General features: G+C 41.8%; 1 long non-coding RNA gene across 1 annotated transcript; it reads left to right on the forward strand.

Annotated features, from left to right (window-relative positions):
* Positions 1 to 2,934: 2,934 nt before the first annotated feature.
* LOC138107750 (uncharacterized) lies at positions 2,935 to 5,382 on the forward strand. The gene is made up of 3 exons (XR_011149679.1): positions 2,935 to 3,085; positions 3,630 to 3,669; positions 5,272 to 5,382. It is a non-coding gene; the product is annotated as an uncharacterized lncRNA (long non-coding RNA).
* The last annotated feature ends 3,043 nt before the right edge of the window (positions 5,383 to 8,425 follow it).

Here is an 8,425-nt window from a genome sequence, read left to right on the forward strand (position 1 = left end):
ATGGTCAGCTGTAAATTGGTCTTTATGCTAAAATTGGATCCCTGAGGTGTGGGAGTATTGTATGCATGGCACCAGCCATTTGGTTTGTCAGGAGGTCAGTGTTTGTGAAAGCAATTATTGTAGTAACCAAAATGTGATGTTTACATTATTAGCTTGGCTGTTTAAAATGAAGCTTGTGCGAAGAAATGAGACGGGCTCATTAAATGTTTAATTAAACCATTGTCTACAAATAGGTTGTACTGCTAAACATCACTTCTCTTTATTGAAGAATAAAGTTTAAAATGGTATTTTAAACCTGAAAAAGACCTGTTACTGTTATTCCTTTCAAGAGAATAGTTATTTCTTTTTCCTTTTTTTTTCTTTTTTTTTTTTTTTTAATGGGTAAAATCCTCTAAATTCTCAACCATGGTTTGACTGTGTGACTCACAAGCAAATTAGCAAGATCACTTTTTTCAACTTCAGGGATACCAAGACGTCCACAGTTGTGTTCTTGGTTCCAGTACAAGCTTCACTCATGCGCGTCCCCACCGACCTTGTAGCAAATATTTGCCAAGAAAAAATATCAAGTACATCATTCAGGAGCTTTTTACCACTATATTGGCATGGAAATGTCTCAAGTAGTTATTTGGAAATGTCTCATACAGTCTGAAGGTAAACATGCCATACAGTCCCTGACCTGAAATGTTCAGCTTGTTTGCAGTAGCTGGACATATTTTCTACCTCGTCAGTAACCAAAGGCAAATAGATTTGTAACTGCTACTGCAGCTGGAATTAATGTGCAGATGTTTTTGTGTTGCTCTTCATACAGCCCAATATGGGCTATATAAATTAGTTTTTGTCTGTAACATGTACCAAGGAAATTATTTTTCAGTGAATGGCCTTATGGTGAGCCTGGGTGTTTGACAAGCTGTGCAGGCAATGAGATGGTGCTCTTCTTCACTTGTACCTCCTACTGCATTTCAGGGGACAGTCTCCTTGGTATTACCTTGTAATTAAAGGAATTGGATGAGGTATTTGGTAGTCTATGGAATCACAGCCTTGGTAGCATTGTGAGCAAAGGTTTCAGTTACAATCCATAACAGAAATGAATATGCCCATTTTTAAAGTTAGAAATCTGGATACTTTAGGGTAGGGTGTTCTTCCCAGTACCTGATGTAGTACCAGGTACCAGGTCTTCCCAGTACCTGACAGATTGAGACAGTGAAAAGTATACTAACTACAAAGTATTTGGGGATGGGTGTTTGTTTCCTTGGAGCATTAGGTGTTACTAGTGTCTCCTCACCCTCCCCGGGCACTTTGGTAGGTTTTGAAGCAGAAGACCAGTCCTGTGACCCAAATGGCCTTTTATATTCTCATGTCTTCTCTCTGTATCAGGGTGAACTTTTGGGGAGGGGAGAGAGAAAACAGACAGGCTTATTACTGGTCATGAAGCCATGAGTTGCCTCTTGCAGACAATTTGGTTGAAAACTAAGACATTTAATGGGTTGACTAGCAGGTGGTCCATGTGGAGTCTTGGCATGAAACTGTTTCCAGGTAGCAGGGCTGTGTATGGACGCATTGCTCTGCCAGTAGCACTCTAGCTTTCATGAGAGTGGAGCTGAAGAAGCTGATGAGATAAACTTGATAATCCTTTGGGAACCATTTGTTGAACTCCCAAACTCAAAATCAAGTCAGGGTGAGAGGTAGGAGTCAGCCAGTGAAGGTTTTGGTTTGCTAGGTCAAACTGCAAGGGGATGCTAAGCTGTAGGGAAACAGGAGTATTGTTAACCAAAGACATGATTTTACCAGGAGAATATTTCCACAGGTTCAAGAGAAACAGGAAGCAATCACTGTTTACAACAGAGATTCCTTAATTCTTCCTGCTAATTTATGAATATGCAATGGCCTTTTTTTTTTCCTGAGGCCCAGTGATCTAACTACTACTCTCTCACTGCTCTCACTGAGAGAATGATCTAATTAGTGCTGCCAATTACATTCAATTTAAATCTGATGAATAGCCAGTTTCAGAAGGCCTGATTCTGTCTAGTGCTCTGAGCATCCTGAGCATGTTAATGTGTTCTCACTTGCCTGTACTGCCTATGGAAGCTGGAGGCACCCTGCATCTTGTGCAGGTAGTTCTGTGTTCACATGACTTAGTTTCCTCACAGTTTTGGCAGGATGAAATCTCGCATTTTATGGGAAAACCTTCCACTCTGGTGGCTTATGTTCTTCCTGCATTAGTTTTGCTAATTTGTTTCTTCTGTTATTGCTTTGTGCAGGGAAATTTCAGTCAGTGCCTTGGCATGCAAGGGATTTTTAATACATTTTAATAATGGAAAGCTGCTATTCTACTACTCAGGAAGATGCAGTTCTGTAATACTTCTGAGGCCCTGCAAAGGATAGTTTCTGAATGCACAACCCACTGTTGAGTTCATGTAGGCTGTTAAGGAACAAAGAAGTTACCAGATTTTTTTTGAAACCAATATTGTTCAGCCTAACCAGAGCCTGGCCTTTCAGAAGAGGTCAGCATCCTTCAGCTCTCCTAGTAAATAGCTCAGTTTTTGAAAGGACTGAAAGGCCAGGTAGGCAGTTCTGTAACCTGCCATTTCTATTGACAAGAATTTGGAGGAAAGAAGAGCTCTTTGTAAATCTCTCTGTTAAGGTTAGAGATGGGCCCCTGTATTCTGTGGCTGAGGTTCACAGTGCAGAGGGGAGGGATAGACAGACAGATGCATGGATGGATGGATGCAGAAACCTGCAGAATGGGATTGGTGCAGCTCCTGAGAAATCTGCATCCTCCAAGTCCATGCTTGCCTGTATACCGATGAGCTGCAGGGAGCTTGCCAGGAAGGGAAGTAATTTTAGAGTGTGATTTGGAAAATGATTCAGTTTAAAAATTGCTATTTTTGAAGGGCTACTTTCAGCTGGGATCCAGTCCCCAGCCTGTTCCCAGAAGCACTTGCCTTGCTGCAGCAGAGCGTGGTGAAAAGTGGAGGAGGAATGTCTGTCTGGGAGCCGGCAGCCCTGAATCTCGTGATGCCGCTGAGGAAACAATTCATGGGAATGGGGCCTTCTTACATTTCACATCCCTTCCTGCATTTGGCAGGTGAGTGTTTAACCCAGCTAGGTTGGTGAACGTGGCAAAGGTCACTCTGCCCACCCTCCCTCCACGCTCAAGGGAAGGCACAAGGAATGTGGGTCTGGAAATGGGGCTGCTGGGCAGACAAAGTTTTGAAACAGGAAAGCCTTCTTTATCCTGTTGACATAAAAGCCAAGGACAGCATGAGGAATTTATGAATCAAAGTTGTGAAATGGCAAACACCTTTTTCATGCCATTTGAAGATGTATTGTATGTATTTGATAGAGCCTGTGGCTGCACATCCTGCAAATCTCTCCAGCCAGTGGCAGCAGAATGAAACCGGCTAAGTTGACACTCACTCTGTCAGGCTGAGGCTTTACAGAAGTTCAGGACAGGCAACATTTGATCACAGCACTGAAGAAAATATTGGCAACCCCTTTGGCCTGTTAGATTTGCTTTCTAGGGTGAGAAGTTTCAGAGAGCGATCCTGTGCTGATTACACCTGTCAGTTATCAACAAACAGGTTAAAATGCCCCTTCTGCCCTGGATTTGTCCCTCTTGTTTCTTTCAGATGGGTGCTGGCTGATGCTCCTCTGAGGTCATTTACCCTGGTAAGCTTTTCATGAACAGGTTCCACTTGTGGCTAAGCAACTTCACAAACTTGGTTTGTTCGTGAGGATGTGTGGAGTCAAAGTGTATGGCTAAAGACTTTGCTCTGCTTCCTGTGCAGGTATCAGGCACATACAAGGAAGGCAACATATCATCATCTTTAGAACAAATTCTAAGCTCCTGCTAGGAAGCAGAGGGTGAAGAGAACGTCATGGTGAGGAGGGCTCCCCTTTACAGCTGTCCATTTTTACTTCAAATGCAGTGAGCAAATGGGGAAATGTATCAAGTTTTTTTTAAAAAAATAAAATCCCAGTTTGCTGTGTAGAGGGTTTTAAAGGACCTTTCCAGATTAAGATTTTCTGTTATTTATGGTCACATAAACGGTGTTACATGTGTAATACCAAAACATTCTTTGTGCGTGTTATGAAAGAAACACAACTGCTGTGCCACTGAACATGCAAAACTGTGCCAGGGAAAACATTCAGGACCAGAGTAATTTTCACCTCTGTTCTTCTTAGCCTGGAAATGAACTTCAGCCTCCCACGTTCCTATTTTTAGCGATGGCCACTGCCCATATTCACCTGGGCACTAGGGGAAAATGAAATGAAGCTGTTTGGCAGAGTTTTGCAGTCATTTCACAGAGGACCAGTCAAAGTGGTGTAAAGTGATTAAACTTGTTACAGTGGCTTTAATCCATTGTAGGTGTACTGTGACCAGGGCGCTCACTTTGGTTTTAGAGCACTGGGGTATTGATTTATCATTTAACAAGCACTTATCTAGTGAAAATGCATCAGTGGAAACATTAGAAATAAAAATGCACAATGAAGAACATATGATATTGAATCCAAACTACACAATGTGCTTCAGGTCAGAAAGAGCTTAGGTAAGGAATGAGGTGAACACAGTGGAATAGTGGGACAAGGAGTGCCTAAGAGTGGACACTGCAGGAATGGAGTAAATAATGGTAACTCTGAGGGCACTCTGTGCCTGAGACATCACTTCTGTAACTCTGCTTCTGTGAGAAGTGCAGGAGGCAGGGATGGAGAAAAAAAAAGGAGCACATACTTTAAAAGCCTTCTGGAAGCTCAGGCTTAGAGTCCTCCCAAAAGATTTCCTTCCAGCTGCACAGTCCCCTTGCTGGCCTTTCAGGTGTGTTGACTTCTAGGTGAGTGTGGTCCAGTGCACCGGTTGGAAAGTTTTCAAGCAGCACTTGCCAAAGTGTATTTTAATTTTCTAAATCAGAAGTTCAGTGGGCTAACAGAGGTTTGGGATATATGGGATTTGTCCCACATGGAAACAAGCTGCCTCCAGGCAGTCGAGTGTCATGTCCCACCGGCATGTGGGGCCTGCTGGCTTCCCTGGGACTCTTGGCTGTATCTCAGGATGGAGCCATTCCCATTTTACAGTGACTCTGTGTCAGGTTCAGCCCATGTGCCATCCACAGCTCCTGACTCCTGGTCTAACAGCCAGGCTGTCTGAGTCAGGCTTAGAAAACATGGATTTCTCACCAGTTATAAGCTGATACATTGCACCACCTTGTTCCAATAATTTCTCTTCAGTTGCCTTACTTACCCTTCTGACCTTGGTCCTGTTTCTCTCCCTAGGCTGAGAAATATTCCGGAATAGAATGGCTTTTATTTTGATGCATTATCATAGCTCCATTGGAGATACAAAGAAGTCATGGCAAGCTTCTCACCATCCATGAAGGAAATAGAAGAGAGTCTCGCTGGTGTGAGAACCATTGTACTGGGGAGACCTTGTCGTGCTCATAATGATACAAGGGGAAAATACTCTGCTGTGAAAAAGATGTGGTCTAGCAAGCAGGCTTCATTTCTGCCCAAATGCCAGTGTGGCTTATTATTTTCTAATGAAATGAAATATATTCATGCTCTCTGAAGCTGACTGTGTTGATTTAATTTGTGTTTTGTGATCAAGATTCTAGATTTCATATCTTTTATGTTTTATAAGTAGCGAGCAGGGATTTAGCTGCATAAGACGCATTAATATCAATATAATATAACTCCCCAGGCACTTCTTTAAAGACTATTTTATACATAACAACATGGAATTTCACCTCTATATTTCTCTCATTCTCTGCAGGAAAAAACAGTGATAGCTAATCTGAAGGCAAGCACACATTTTATTATTGCTCTCAAAGCAGTAAGCATTTTTAGTACTCTGAATTTTTCCTGCTGACAAACAACAGGCAGTGTATAACACAGAAATCAAATAGGTGCTGGGCTGGGGAAAGCAGCAGAACAATCTCAGGCATGAAATCACAGGTTATTATTTATTTTACGTGATTTCAGTGTGCTGCTGTCAGAGTTTTTTTGCTTTAGAGAACTGGTATGCACTAAGTGAGGGAGATCCTTCTCCAGTATGAAATATTATTAGAAAAGGAAAGTTCACTTTTCTAGAGGAAATTTCCTGGGTTCTTACCCATGAGTAAAAATGATCCAAATACTGTTGAGAATGGAAATAGGGAGGAAAAAAGACATGTTTTCCAAGCAAAATATATTAATTTTGTTTTTGCTTTGTCCTTACAAGCCATGTATCTGACTTTCATCCCAACCACTAAATTTGTCTCTCTGTACTAAAAGTTAATCATCACATCTTAGACACTTGTTCATCCAGGAGAATGGAACAACCTGGGGATGATCCTAGGTAATTCTGAGTATTTTCCAGCAGAAGGAAAAATCTCTCAGCATCACCTGAGGACTCTTGGTGGGTCTTGGACATATCGAGATGTTCTGTTTGAGCTCGGCCTGGTGTGAGCTCTTGCCAGGACAGGGTCTGTGCTGTGGGATGAACCAGCTGGCTGGACTTTGTAGGGTGTACTGTGGATCACAACTGCATTGTGCTTACCCTCAAGTAAGGAAACATTACAATTGTCAAAGTTTAGCCTTCCTAAAATTTGGCTTTCCTGATTTAATTCATGATTCAGATAAACAAAATTCCAGTTATTCTGAATACTTCACAAGGGTTGGACTCATGATGGCCCCCAGTCACAACTTTCCTTGGTTTGGGATTGCAAAGCATTCCTTTTGCTCTGAACTGAGTGAGTAGGTCCCATTTGGCAAGTATGAAGAGTCTCTGGAGCTGTGCTGTTCTGGTGCTGAAGAAGGATGTGCACTGCACCAGTCAGTGGTACTGTTGTATATTAATCCCGTGAAGCAAATTCTCCCATCTCTGATCAAGTGCTGAAGTTTAAAGAGGCAGTTGCAATACAACAGAATATAAATCATCACCTTAACTGCAGTCTGTGGAAGCTTGTGTCATGGGATTCAGCCTAACAACAAAATAAATCTATAAATCAGCTGGAAATGACCAAGGAGACGAGTGCCTGGATTTTATCAATTGCGCATTGAATAATTATGAGCTCCCAGTGTGTATGCCCAAGTCTCACACACAAACACACTGGAAGTGTACAGCAGATAGAGATGTAGCCCAGAAGTTCATTATTTGGCAGTTGTAGGAGTTATGAGTCCCAGGGACTGCCTGACCTTGGGATTCTTCTTCTAGTAACACTGGATTTCTTGGGACTGGAGAATACATGAATCAGAGGAATGAAGGTCAGGGAAAGAGAAGGTATGTTTAAGCTGAAGAATAACACTGGCCCAAAAGCAAATGAGTGTGTATTGCCTATGAATGCACTGAGAGTGAGAATATTTGAGACGGTTCCTAGCTATTAAATTAATCAAATTTCTAAACAGTCTTCCAATAGGAAGAATGAGGGCAAAAAGCTGGACTGCCTGTAAGGTGGAGTCTGAAGGGTGTTGTATAAAGTGATGTCTGCAATAGCAGTAAACTGAATTTAATGGCTAAAGTGCTCCAAAACATCATCAGATACTTTAAGCTGGATAACGTACAGCCCTCAGTCATACACAGTATTTCTTCCCGATCACCACTAAAAGGGGTGTTACATTTCCACGCTCTTTTTATAGCAATATTGACTTTTGGAAGTCAAGTAACTTTTGTAAGCTGGCTGAGGAATGCATTTGGGAAGAAAGGCTAGAGATGATTTTGCTAGAACATCCGTATCAGTGGGAAAAAACAAGGAAAAAAGTTATGTCTGTTGCAATTTACCAACATGAAAGCTCCTCAAGGTCTCCGCTGTTCAGAACCCAGCAGGAATTTTCCAACTGAGGAAGAGAAAGAGAAATGTTTACTAAAAGACAGATTGCAAACATCAAGCTGCCTGTTCTGCAATTGATCTTTTACACTGAGAATATCCAGAAGATCTATACTCATGGTTAGGCTGTTATTTGGAAAGGCAGTAAAATACGTTCTGCTGAGAACCGCTTCATATTAAGCCTGCAACTTGGGGAGCTTTTAAAATACAGCAATTGCCTTGGATGCTCATTTCCAGGCAGACCCTGGTCTATACATTTAAAGCAATGATTTGTCTTTCAGATCCACTGGAAGTATGTTGGGTTTTTTCCTTGCTTGATTAAGAAGCACAAAAATATCACAAAGGGGAAAAAAAAAAAGACTATTAGACAGGGTTTTGTTAAATGCCACACTCTAGCCCCTTCCTGAAAAAAAAGAGGCAAAAAAAATTAAAAAAAATAGACACCTCTGTGCTTAGAAGTCTGGAAGGTAAGTGTTCTTGAGTAGGGAAGCTGTCAAATTCAGCCCATGGGGCTATGCTAGCTCAGTGAAACACAATGGGAAAGCCCAGAAATGGGGGAATGATGTCGCCTGCACAACCATATTGCCATTTTTAGGAGAGACACTTCTACACTTTGTCATATTGAC

Source organism: Aphelocoma coerulescens, chromosome 3 (assembly GCF_041296385.1).
Source record: "Aphelocoma coerulescens isolate FSJ_1873_10779 chromosome 3, UR_Acoe_1.0, whole genome shotgun sequence".
NCBI classification, from domain to species: Eukaryota; Metazoa; Chordata; class Aves; order Passeriformes; family Corvidae; genus Aphelocoma; species Aphelocoma coerulescens.